A 13,246-nucleotide genomic window follows, 5' to 3' on the forward strand; every position below is an offset into this window, starting at 1 on the left:
TGACTACAAATTTCCATAACAAATTACATCATCTGTGAGGTAACTAAGTAAAATATTTAAATGTAGTAGGCAAAATTTTATTAAAAATCTTTGCAATGTTATCAAGACCAAAATCCAACAGCAGTAGATTTAAAAAGAAATATAGTTAATCAGTAAGATGTAAGTTTAGCAAAATAATTCTTAGCTATTGATTCTGAAACTATTATATAACTTATTATGAATGTCTCAATGTGAGAACTTTTTTTCTATTTTAATCTGGTAGTATCATAAAATTATTTCTTTTTTAAAAATTTTTTTTTTAAGATTTTATTTATTTATTTGACAGAGACACAGCGAGAGAGGGAACACAAGCAGGGGGAGTGGGAGAGGGAGAAGAAGGCTTCCTGCTGAGCAGGGAGCCCGATGCGGGCTTCGATCCCAGGACTCTGGGATCATGAATGACCTGAGATGAAGGCAGACACTTAACGACTGAGCCACCCAGGTACCCTTCTTTTTTTTTAAATTAAGAGCAATTTTAACCCCCCTCCTCAATCACTAGTCCTCAAATTCTGAGCATTTTCTTCATTCTTGGTAACTGAGCTTAGGTCTTACATTTCTGAAATGTGAGTACATTCCCTCCCCATATTCTAGGAAACATTTCTTTAGTAGAACTTATCCTGCCCCTCCCTATTGATCTTCATCATCTCTCTTTCTGCCCAGATAAGCATCTTAGATAAATCAGTGAGGCTAGATTCTGGTGAGTTAAATTGAAAGAGAGGAATCCTGTAATCAGGGAGATCAATTAGGAATATTGCAAGGGTTTAGTTTCCCCTGAACTTGGGGAAATAACAGGTAGGATAGTGAAAGAGAACATTTATGAGAGATGCTAAAAAAGTAGAGAGTAGAGTACGTAGTGACCATCTGAGTGTGGGAGCGAATCTACAGAGATGTCCACATTTTTGTTATTGGAAATTGAGTGATGCCATTCATTGAGATAGAAACAGGGAGGGAGAGAAGTGCTCTATGAGGTTCTGTGAGTGTGTTCATGCCATGGAGGTAACATGGGTGGTACTCTGGATATGCTCATTTCATTTCATTTATGTATTTGTAGATTATCTATGTTTTGTCCAAAGTATTTCTCCTTTCAGCATTATTCTTTCCCAATACGGTAGGGCTATCTATTCCATTAATCTAATTTCCCTGACAGTGAAGGTCAGCTGGAATCACTATCATCCCTGGGAATTTTGTTTCTAATATATGTAAAATATAACATGATTTTCCTGAGTTTGTTCTCACAGATAGTCTGTACATTTAGATATGAATTGAAAATTTGAATCAAAAGACCACCAGATTCCAATATGGAAAACATCCAAACAATAATGGGAAATGTGAGTCAGCTGTGTAATAAAAGTCATATTCCCAAATTCAATCCAGAAGAAAACCAGAGGCTGACATTAATTTTAAAATCAAATTCAGTTATCAGTTTCAAAATCGAGCTAGTCATCTTGTCACTGGGAGTGTTGATTAGTAACTCTGCCAAAATATGAAAGTTCAAAGGAACAAAATGATAGGAAAAGGAAATTTGATAGCTCACTTTTGTGAATCATACCGATTAAGAATAGTTAAAAATGGACAAAACAGTATCATGACCTACCAACTCCTTGGGTTCTATGGTCAGACCGCTGCAAACCCAAAACCAAGCTCCAAGCTGTGTAATTTTGATTACTTTATTAATGTTCTCTGAAACTCAGTTTTTCCATCTGTAAAAATGAAACAACAGTGACATCTACTTCAACTGAAACTTCATGAGGATTAAATGATATTGAAGTAATGCAAATTGTCTTGTACTAGTAAGTGAGCAGTAAAAATTATTTTCTATCATACTATTAGGTTGTTATAATTGCGCTACAAAGCAATAAAGATATCTTTATATACTACTCTCTATTTGTCCATGACAGTAATTCTTTACATCTGATGGATGAGTGCTTTGTCAGTTATATGTGTGGCCAAAATTTCCCACACTGTGCCTCATCTTTTTCTTATTAGTTCTTATTCTTTCTAATTAATGGACAGGCATTTGAAATTTTAATGAATTACAAGTTTTTCAGTGTTTTCCTTGCCTATTTAAAGGTCATGAAGTGGAAATGAAGGAAAAGGAATAATTCTGGGGTATATGTTGATGTACTACATGGAGAAAGAAAAATCAACAATAACATCTGGGTTTTTGGTGCAATGCTTGTTTAATCAGTGATATCATCTGCTGTAATGGGAAAAACTGTAGAAACAGGAGACAAATCAAAGTTCTACTTCAAATATGGTAGGTTTAAAATGATCCTTTTCGGTCTATTTTGGATATATCTCATGTTCATGGGAATGTTAGTGCTAGTTCTAGAGATTTAAATTTGGCCACATGATATATAAAAATATGGTACTGGATGAGACCCCCTAAGAAGTAAGTGCATATATAGAAGAGGGTGCAGGAGCTATGCTGGGATATACCTGCATTTAAAATGTTGGGGGGGGGCACCAAGGTGGCTCAGCTGTTAAGCATCTGCCTTCAGCTTAGGTCATGATCCCAGGGTCCTGGGATCGAGCCCTACATCAAGCTCCCTGCTCAGCCAGGAGCCTGCTTCTCCCTCTCCTGCTCCCCCTGCTTGTGTTCCCTCTCTAGCTGTCTCTCTCTCTGTGTCAAATAAATAAATAAAGTCTTTAAAAAATAAAAAAAATGTTAGGGGAAGGAACTTGTGAAAAGAGATTAAGAAACAGCTAGTGAGGCAAAAAATCAGGACTGGTTGATCACAATAAAATCTAAGAAAGGAAAGTGAGGCAAGAAAAATGCTGCTGAGATGTCAAATAGGACATAATCACTAAAGTGTCATTGGACTGGGCAACACAAAAATAATTTTTGATCTTGACCCAAAGCAATTTCAGTTGCTTGGTTAGAGAGAGAGAAATTGAGTGATGCATGAAGAAGTGGAGACAATGAGGTCATATCCAAATTTCAAAAGAATGTTCTATAGTAGAGAAAACAATACAAATAGAGGAGCATTCAGAGAAGAATATGGAACCAAGAAAAAATATTCAGTTTTACAAAAGGGAGAGGGTAATATTCTGAAATGGCAAGAGATCCAGAGCTCAGTGGAAGAGAGGTTTGGATCAGACATGGAAGGTAACATTTGTTCCATTGCAAGAGTCGGGAAGCCAGGGTATGTAGAAACAGAACTAGATTGGCTTGTATGTTGAACAGTAACAGCACTGGATTCATGTTTTATAAAAATTATTCTAGGCTGCCTGTGGAGAATGGATTGAAGCTATAATTATAATATTCAAAGTGAAATATAGTCTAGAGGAAGAACAGAGGTAATAGAGAAGAAGAAGCAAGTTGACAGACATTAAAAAGAGAAGACGCTAGACTTGATTATGGTTTAGAGGCAGAGAAGTTACAAGTAAAAGAAAGAATTTGATGATTCCTACTTTCTATCCTGGGGACAAGTGATGACATCTTATTATCTAGCTAAAGCATACTAATGGGAGGAGGGTAACTTTAGAGGAAAAAACAAATCTCACTTGATCACATGGATTTTGAAGTGCCTGGAAGATGTGCAGGTGACTATAGATACATACTTTTCATTTAGTTCTGTTATTTTAGGCCTAGACACAAGTCTATATTCAATATAAGCTGTGATGTTTTTAAATCAATTAAAAATAATGTCCAGTTGCCTTTTTAAGTATGATTTGTTTAGCCTCTAGGCATATAAAAAATTAAAATGCATTTAACAAATAAGTACAGAAATTGCAAAACATTAAAACACCTAACCTAATGTTCCATATCAAGATGAGGTAACAATGCCCTGAGAAAAAGCGATAGATCCAGCCCCAGCTACACTGGGCTACATTTGTTAAAAAACTGATTGTGATTTTGTAGGATACTTACCTAAAACTCTTAAAAGATGTAAACTGAATTTATCTAATTGATAATATGACCAATGTATAAACAGGGATATTTTAGAATTTCCATTTCCCATCTTGACAGTCAAACATTTATTTTCTATACATATTACATATACATTGCAATTGTATGCAAATGAGAGCCCAGAGAACATTTTTATAGAAATTGGAATTTTTTTTGTTGTTGTTTCAAACATGCTTAAGATTGCAATGCGAGTAACACATTATAATTTCTAATGTGATTCTTTTCATTTTCAGAAAGATTGTATCTTGCCAAAGGAAGATATGTTTCTTTATATGGATATTTCTTTTTCATGAATTTATTTATTCAGTTTCGCCAAAGTTTAGGTAAAGAGATTTCAATGCATCAAAAACAAACATATTTTTGAGATTTCTGTGGAAACTTTCAGATAATTTAAACTTAATTATAACATCTTCTTTCAGTGTATCAGTGGTCTTGTCTTTCACTATTTAATTGGGCAACAAAACACAGTCCATATGGAGATTTTTACGCACAGCTTCCAAATTTTAAGTTATTCTCTCCAGTCTGAATAAAATTACCCTATCTTCCTCCCTTTTTGTCTCACAAAGATGACGATACATGTTAAAAGAATTGTGACCAGTGGTCTCTTCTGAACATGCCAGGCTTATCAGATTAGGCTGGCAGGCTCTGCACATGGGCAAACAGATGAGAGCAAGAACAAAACTAGCTACTGTGTGCCAGTCACTTTCACAATTTCTGCATATGTATTATTGTATCTAATACTCACATTTCTGTGAAGTTGGTATTATCATTAACTGTTCATCCCATTTTAGAGGTAATAAACTGATATTTGCAGACATTGAAACATTTTTCCAAATTCACAGAACTTAAAGACTGAGCTGAAGTACCAGCCGAGATCTATACAACATCTAAACTCAAGCTCTACCTGCTAATTCAAACTGGAAGTGAAGCACGTAACTCTGCAGACCCATGTGAAGAATGCAGGACTGGGATTGTTTCTGTAGTTTCCCTGGCATTCTGGAGACATTTTACCATTCTTTCTCCAAGTCAAGTTTTTTTGAAAGTAATTCATATAAATTAATTCAAAATATAAGTGAGATTTACAAAGAAAGAGAACAGATTTCTTACCAAACTAAGTGATAGGGTGAAGAACTAGGTTCCATGCAAACTGGAATTAAAAATCAGAAATCAAGATTATAATCTCTGTCTCTCCAGAACAACATAATTTCTCTCTTCTCTAATATTTTTTTTCATATTAGTGGTATTCCCTTTTGATTGGCCTCCTTTACTTAACGTACACCTAGCCCATCAGAGCTACACAATCTGACTGCTACCATGACCTTCCAGATCTTTGCTGCCTAAAAAATGTAGCTAGCTACATTTAAATTCATATTAATTGAATTTAATAAAATACATGGGGCACCTAGGCGGCTCAGTCAGTTAAGCATCTGGCTCTTGATTTCGGCTCAGGTCATAATCTCAGTGTCCTGAGGCTGAGCCCTGTGTCAGGCTCGGCACTCTGCACAGTCTGCTTGGAATTTTCTCCCTCTTCCTCTGTCCCCCCCCTTAAATAAATGAATAAAATCTTTAAAAAAATTTAACAAAACACAAAATTTAGTCATCTTTCTCACATTAACCACATTCCAATTTTCAATAGCCACATTTACATCATCCCAGAAATTTCTATTGAATACTACTCTTCCAATTCTTCTTTGCCCATCCTGCATTGTTTGTAATTTCTATGCCTACCTTTTTGAATTCTCAATTAATCTGAGACATTTCATGCAATACGTGATCTCCAGCTAGAATCAAATGCCCATCCCTAGTCTAATCACCTTTAACTAGGAAGAGGAAGATCTCTTGCTCAATTTGTAGAGCATGTGGGTAGGGCAACAAAGTCTAGTACTCTCTTCTCCATTTCATGGATACAATGTCCATATTGCACAGGATTATAACTTATCTACTACTGTTCATTTTTTTTCTCCTACAAAGGAACATACAGGCCTTGATTCTTTAGTTCATCCTGTTGCTAACATTTTTATTAAGTTTGTATTAGGTTGGCAATCAGTAACTAACAGATATATATTTTTAGTTGGAAAAAGTCCACATTTTCCTTGTATTGCTTTTACTCCAAAATTAAATAAAGAGGTCAACAATAGCACATATAGGGCTTAAAACTATTTTTATAAGAAGGTAAATATTTTCTACCTATATTGGAAACCCATTCTTCTCTTGTTTTGCCTCCTTATGTGATGTTATGAAATTGCTCTAATGAACAAACTGTTGTTTGGTAGTTTTCACTGGGATGTATGATTTCTCATGACACACGTGAGGAATGTAAGTTTTTTTTCAAACTAGGGCCACAGATGTAAACTCATTTAGTCAGGACATAATATCAAAGAAGTTTCATCCTTCACATGCATCTATGGACATTGGTATGATTTGCCTATGACCTTGTGAAAAACAGATTTCTAGGACACCTCCCAGGTCCATCGAAGTGGATGTGTAAGTGAGGATCCCAAAAGCTTGCTCTTCACTGGCTACAGAGAAAATATGCCTCTGATCCTTGGTATGTGTTTTTTGAGAATTTCATTGTAATTTGGAGAATGTTTATGAAGACTGTGTGGACAATGAAAAAGTGTCAACATAAAATAAAATTCTCTATCAGTATCCTGTTTTATTAAGACTTATTAATCTTATGCTTCAGAAGGTCTGATTAGCAGGAGTATTGTAATTTAACACCGTTAACTGTAAGTGATTCTATTAGAGAAACTTACATAAAGGAATCTAACCCTCAGAGACTTGTAAATGTAATTAATGTTCATGATAACTTTGAGTTCTTTGGATGAAAGGAGCTTTTGATATAAACTGATTATAGATATTATTACATTGCTGATGATAGAAAAACACATCTTAGAATATTATTTATATGAAAATTGGTTCTATGATTCCAGTGTGTGAACAACAAAAAAGAACCCAGTGATACACACATTTTTATTACACTTTAATATAAAATTCTACCTAACATTATTATTTCATGTGACTGAGATAAATAATAGGTACGTTTAACAATTTTAAATGAGGTTAATATTAGAGTAAAAAATCTTGCACATTTCCCATCAGATCAAAACTAAATCATCAAATATCTCATCACCATTATTTTCTAATATTCTCCAAAACCAAATTTGACAGCAGATAGATGTTCACCTCTAGTAATTGCAGATATAAAATACCCTTATGCTCATGCCTTAGGGTTTGCATTAAAACTCTTGTCCCTTCTAACCTAGGCTGTCCCAATATCTTCCCAGCTAGTCTGCCTGCTTCTCTTTAGCCTTTTCCCTCTCTGAACTATTCTGCATACCGTTGTCTCGTTAAGGCAGAGACAAAAGACAAGCTGAAATGGAGAAGGGATTTCTGGTCTACTTCACTGTGACTTGGGAACATTATTTTATTTCTATGATGTAATCTATGGGCAAACAGCAAGCATATGACAGAACCACAATCAGAGATGCTGAACTTATTGAATGAAATAAATTATTCTATATGTGCAAATATTACGTGAGTTTTTTTTTTTCCTGGAATTTAACCCTTAGAAAATAGGGAATGCCTAATTGTGGGCTTTCATAGACTTGTTTTACAGGGTGTCTTCTTTTTTTTTTTTTTTTAAGGTACATATACATTAGGCAAAGCAGTCATCCCTGGATCAGGATACTTAGAGAGGTAACTTGACATAATTAGCAAAACAAGAGCCAAACTACAATAACAAAAACAATAGACAACACAAATTTTGCAGTCATTACTGGGTACATGCTCTCATAATTGGAAGTGTACATTATAATCATTAAAGAGAGAGAGGGAGAAAGAAGGCAAAAATCTTGTAAAAAATTATTTGAAAACTATACAATAAGTTGTTATACTGTGAAGATCACAGTTATATCTGTAAGAAAAAAATATTAAGGAAAATCATTGCTCTAATTTCAGTACTATGGGAACTTGTGATTTTGATTTACAATGGTTTACATCACACACAGAATTCATCTTGACAATTTAATAAGAAAGAATAAGAAATAGGGGCTGTGTTAGGTGATGAAATTAATGTCAAAGAGGAGCATGAGTAGTTGAATAAAATGATTTCATGTATTATGAGAATAGAAAAGTAATAATTTAAAATTAATACATTGTTAATCTATGTACACAAAAATGAACAAATTAAATATGATATATATGCTATATTATCACAATGATGGAATGTATACATTCAAATTGGCCAAATACTATTTAATGGGTCATTTCAATGGGAAAATAGAAATTACCTTACATTTGATATTGTCATATGGTCAAAATTGGCATATGCTTATAATGTCATGTAATGCAATATAAAAACAGTATGTGTACCTGATGAAGAATTCATAAAATATCAGTTCCCTTTACTCCATTTTATTTGCCTTACCCAGTTTTGGAAATTATTTGTATATTCTATATATTTATTTATTCATTTATTTACTCAATAAATATTTATTGAGCACTTTTTACATGTTAGGCATTGTACTATATCCTGCAAATATGGTAGCAAAAGAAATAGAAAAAAAAAAGGCCCTGCTTTCATGGAGCTTCCATTCTTTATATTCTTTATGGGGAGACATTAGATAGATAGATGATAAATGATAGATGATTGATAGATGATAGATATAAATAGATAGATAATAGATGATAGATAGATAGATAGATAATAAAAAGGTGATAGGTAGATATCATTTATGTTAATAAGTACAAAGGACAAAATACAAGTGGTTAAAGCAATTAGAAGGTAATGGAAATGGGTTGCATTATTTTGAAGATGAAGGTTATAGAAGTCTTCTTATGAAGGTATCTTTTCAACAAAGACCTAAAGGAATAAAGGAATGGAGGAAGAAAGCCTTGAGGGAAGGGCATTCCACACTGGGAAAATAGCCCTGGGAAGACTTTGATGCCAGATGATCTGTGCGGCTAGAGCAGAGTGATCAGCCTGAGTTTTTATGAGCTGAGTTTGAGAAGTGAGTAGAGGTGAAGTTTATGCAAGGTCTTCAAGCCACTGTAAAGCTTTTATCTTGAAAAAGAATACTGATCATTGGATTTTGAGCAAAGGATCACTCTAGTTGCTGTGGAGAAGTGTGTGTACGTGTGTGTGTGTGTGTGTGTGTGTGTCTGTGTGAGGAAAACAGACTAGTTAGGAACTAGTGACAACACCTTGTTACAGGTGATGGTAGTTTCTACCTAGTTGTAGTTGTGGACGTCCTGAGAAATGTTTCTTTCTAGATTTTTTTTTTTTTTACATGAAGCCAAAAGTATTTGTCAGTTCAGTGTATGCAGGATATAACAGAAAGAGAAGAACTGATAATAACTTCAGTTAAATAAATAACTGTTATTATAATTATTTCAGGCATAGCTTATCTCCTTTTTGAGACTTGGAAATACTGATGGTCCAGATAATGTCTTTTTCATTTTTCTTTACCCACATTAACTAGGGAAGTATAATCTCACTAGAGTGAGTTTGCCAAGAATGTTATTTTAGGTAATAATAATGATTGAAGAACCATTGTCATGGAGTTAGAGGAGACACAAGAAGCAAGTTAAAGTGAGAGCATCAGGAAAGAACAATAGTCCTTCTTTGGATAAATTTGAGCTAGGGATATGTTTAGTATTGTCAGCAAGTGGAAATATGGAAGAAAGATCCTCCCCATAGTTTAGCCTAAATACTGTAATTTAATGAAATTCCTAGGATGAGAATGAATAACCAGGAGGCAAGAGGACCAAAAAAGACACTTTGAAAATGGGCAACATGTGTGAGATTATTAATAGATATGAATCAGTAGGAAAAGAACTAGAGAAGAAGGTTGGTGATGCATACAAATACAGCCGAACAGTATCAGAGATATTGTGGTTTGACTCCAGACCACTGCAATGAAGCGAATAGTAAAATAAAGCAAGTCAAATGAATATTTTGGTTTCCCAGTGTATATAAAAGTTTTGTTTATATTATACTGTAGTCTATTAAGTATGCAATAGTATTACATTTAAAAACACAATGTACTTACCTTGGTTAAAAAATATTGCTAAAAAATGTTAACCGTCGTCTGAACTTTCAGAGTGATAATCACTGATCACAGATCACCAAAACAAATCCAATTATAATGAAAAAGTTTGAAATGTTGTGAGAATTACCAAAGTGTGACACAAAGACTTGCACGGATCATATGGTGTTGGAAAAATAAAGTCAACAGACTTGTTTGATGCAAGGTTTCTACAAACCTCCAATTTGTAAAAACACAATAACTGTGAAGCTCAATCAAACAAGATATGCCTGTAAAGAGTTTTATCAGTAAGGATTTAGGTATGACCAATATGTCAACTCAAAAAGACTTCCAATATACATGACATATGACACATGACACATATAACAACCTCGATCATTTGTCAATACCAAATATAAAGTGAATCCCATTTTCCCATTGAGAAGATCCTTTACAAATTTTGCTGTATACATTTGAATGTATAAAGTCCAGGGTTTTGGATAATATTGGAAAATAAACAAATGAGTAGCATGTTATTTTTTTATTCATGGATAATTTTGTTCAGAGAGACTGGGATCTTCCTATAGTCTCTGGTTTAAAATGATCCTGATATCCCTGCACTGATTAAATTGGGGTGAGCTTATAGAATGCTTTTGGGCATGCAGGCATACAAAGAAGTCAATTGTGATGTTTTGGGAAAAAAATTTTCCCAGATAAAATGTGAAAGGAATATGATGAAAAGGCTCCTCTTCTCTTTCCTGCCTGTGGACATAATTGTTTGAAGACATGATGTCCGAAGCTGTGACAGCCGTTTTAGCTGTATGTAACTTCCTGTCTTGCACCTCTGAAGGCTCAAGCTTGAAGATGAATATCATCATACTCATGATGAAATAACAAAAAATGATGGATGAACATGGATTCTTGATAACATTACTGAGCCACTAATCTAACTCTTAATACCTTAACATTCTGACATGAGGGTTAATAAATATCCTCATTGTTAGAGCTACATATAGTCAGACAACGTCCAACTCAAAATGCTGTACATGATGCAATAAAGCAAGACAAAAAGTTAGCAAAAGGGCAGCAAATTTGATTTAGGCATGTTTTAAGATGAGAGTGCATATGCTTTCAAATGGAGGGATAACAGCAAGAAATAAAGATGGTAGGTGGTGCTCAATATCAAGCAACCACAAGCACCATAGTTTTAGAAAGCATCCTAGTTAGTGTTTTATCACTAACTTGTATATTTTCTAAGTAGCTTCCAAGATAGGCAAATCACAAGCGCCTGAAGATACTTGTCAAAATGCAGATTTATCAGCTTTATCACTTTGAGACTCCCAATTTACAAGGGTCCATGAATTTTAAAAACCACCCGAAAGGAATTCCTCTGAAGATTAAAGTTAAGGCTGTCAGGAGTTAAATTTAGGATGTAAATCCCAACAGTTCCCAACCAGGGGCAGCTGGGCAGGGATCTGAGTCTCTCAGACAGGTAAAATATTTCCAAAAACTGGAACTTGGTAGGTGCATGACTGCTTGGGGCTCATATGAAACAAAATAAAACAAGACCAAAGAAAATGAAAACAAAACAAAACAAAAAAATAACAAGCCAAACAAACAAAAAATAGATCTATATAAGCAAGGCTGGAGCTCAAAGACTGGAGAGCTGAAGCTGATGATAAATACCCTGCACTGGAGGTAGTGGGCTGGCTCAGGGAAGATGAGGGGCTGACCCTTCAAATGGGGCTGCAACATTTTCCAATTGAAAAGACACAAAAAGCCAGGGATGAAGAGGAATACAGAAATTTCCAGCAGGATGAGGTCTGAAAAGAAACATTTGTTTTTGGCAATTAAATAAATTGAAGAACTAAGTAAGACAAGTTCAAAACAGTGGATGAGACAAAATCAAGATAGTTCAAAATAAAAAATGGCACATGCAAAAGTGCAGATAATGAGTATAGATGACCCCTTCAAGAAAACGCTGTGTAGGAAGAAGAGAGATAGAGGACAGTGAATAGGGAAGCAATCCCATCATCAACACTATGTCAGTACCTCACTTCCTAAAGACACTGTTCTTTTTAATTAAAGGTGACAAATAATCAACTATTTTATGTTATTGTATTAACAGAGAAAAATTCGTGATGTGTCTTCACGGCAAAGGAAGAGGTCAGTGCTTGACTCTACCACTCATTTCAAAAAGAAAAAATGGCTGAATGAATAAATAAATAGCAGATTTAGTAGCAATAATCCAACAATAGATAATTTAAGTATTATAAAACTTGTTTTAAAAACAATTAAAATCTTAAGGCAGGTGATAAGAAAGGTTAAAAACATATAACAAGAATATTCTAGAGAAATAATGAGCTGTCAGTATATTTCTAATCGTAGCAGGCAAATGTCAGCCTGATTTTCTTATCCAAACTGAGGGTTGTATCTCCTCTATGTGAATGGAGTAGAAGTCAGAATTTGGTCTAGCCAAACACTCTTGCTAGTTTTTGTATGATAAATGAGTTATCAAATGGTGTGTCATTGAATAATCTTATTTATTCTCAGTTATTAAGGATATCATAATTTGTAGTTATCTCAATTTTGCCAACATTAAAATTGATGAGCAATAATTAATGTTATACTTTCCTACTCTGCTCTTCCATTCTTTTATCAAAAAATTTATCCAAGATAGAAATTAAAGTATCTCATACTAAAATAAATATATAAATAAATAAATAAATAAATAAACACAGAGCCCCTTGCAAATTCATTCTCCTAAGTGGTGTTTAGTGCATCACTATCACTCAGCTGCTCGGGACAAAAATGTTATTGCTTGGTAGATTTTCTAGGATGAGAGTCGACTTTTTGAAACATCTATACGTAAGTCTTTAAAATGGGTTAAAAACAGACTTGATTGTAGTGGCTCCATTGCAAAACAATGGGCCATCTGTTTCATTAAGTCTTTAACAGTGCTGGGTCCTTTACTTCCTCTTGGCTAATTCCCCGCCCCCCACCCCGCCCCGGAATTGTTGAGTTTCAGCCAGCCTAATTCACAAGTCTCTTCAAGAGTTGTTCTCTTGCTGAATAGCTGAGCATCAGCTGCCTCAGCCACTGAATCACCACCAGAATATTATTGCCTCCCTCCTCCCCACATTCTCCTTATTTAGAAGTCTATTTTCTCTAGTAGTGAGAAACAGCTGGCATAAATTTGAACAAAAAGAATATTTTTATATGATATAATAACATTGCAATATAGGAACACCCAATAGGTGTGTAT

This window comes from Eumetopias jubatus, unplaced genomic scaffold (assembly GCF_037043125.1).
Source record: "Eumetopias jubatus isolate StellerSeaLion01/CBP00866 unplaced genomic scaffold, mEumJub1_p1.0 scaffold_2, whole genome shotgun sequence".
NCBI lineage: Eukaryota > Metazoa > Chordata > Mammalia > Carnivora > Otariidae > Eumetopias > Eumetopias jubatus.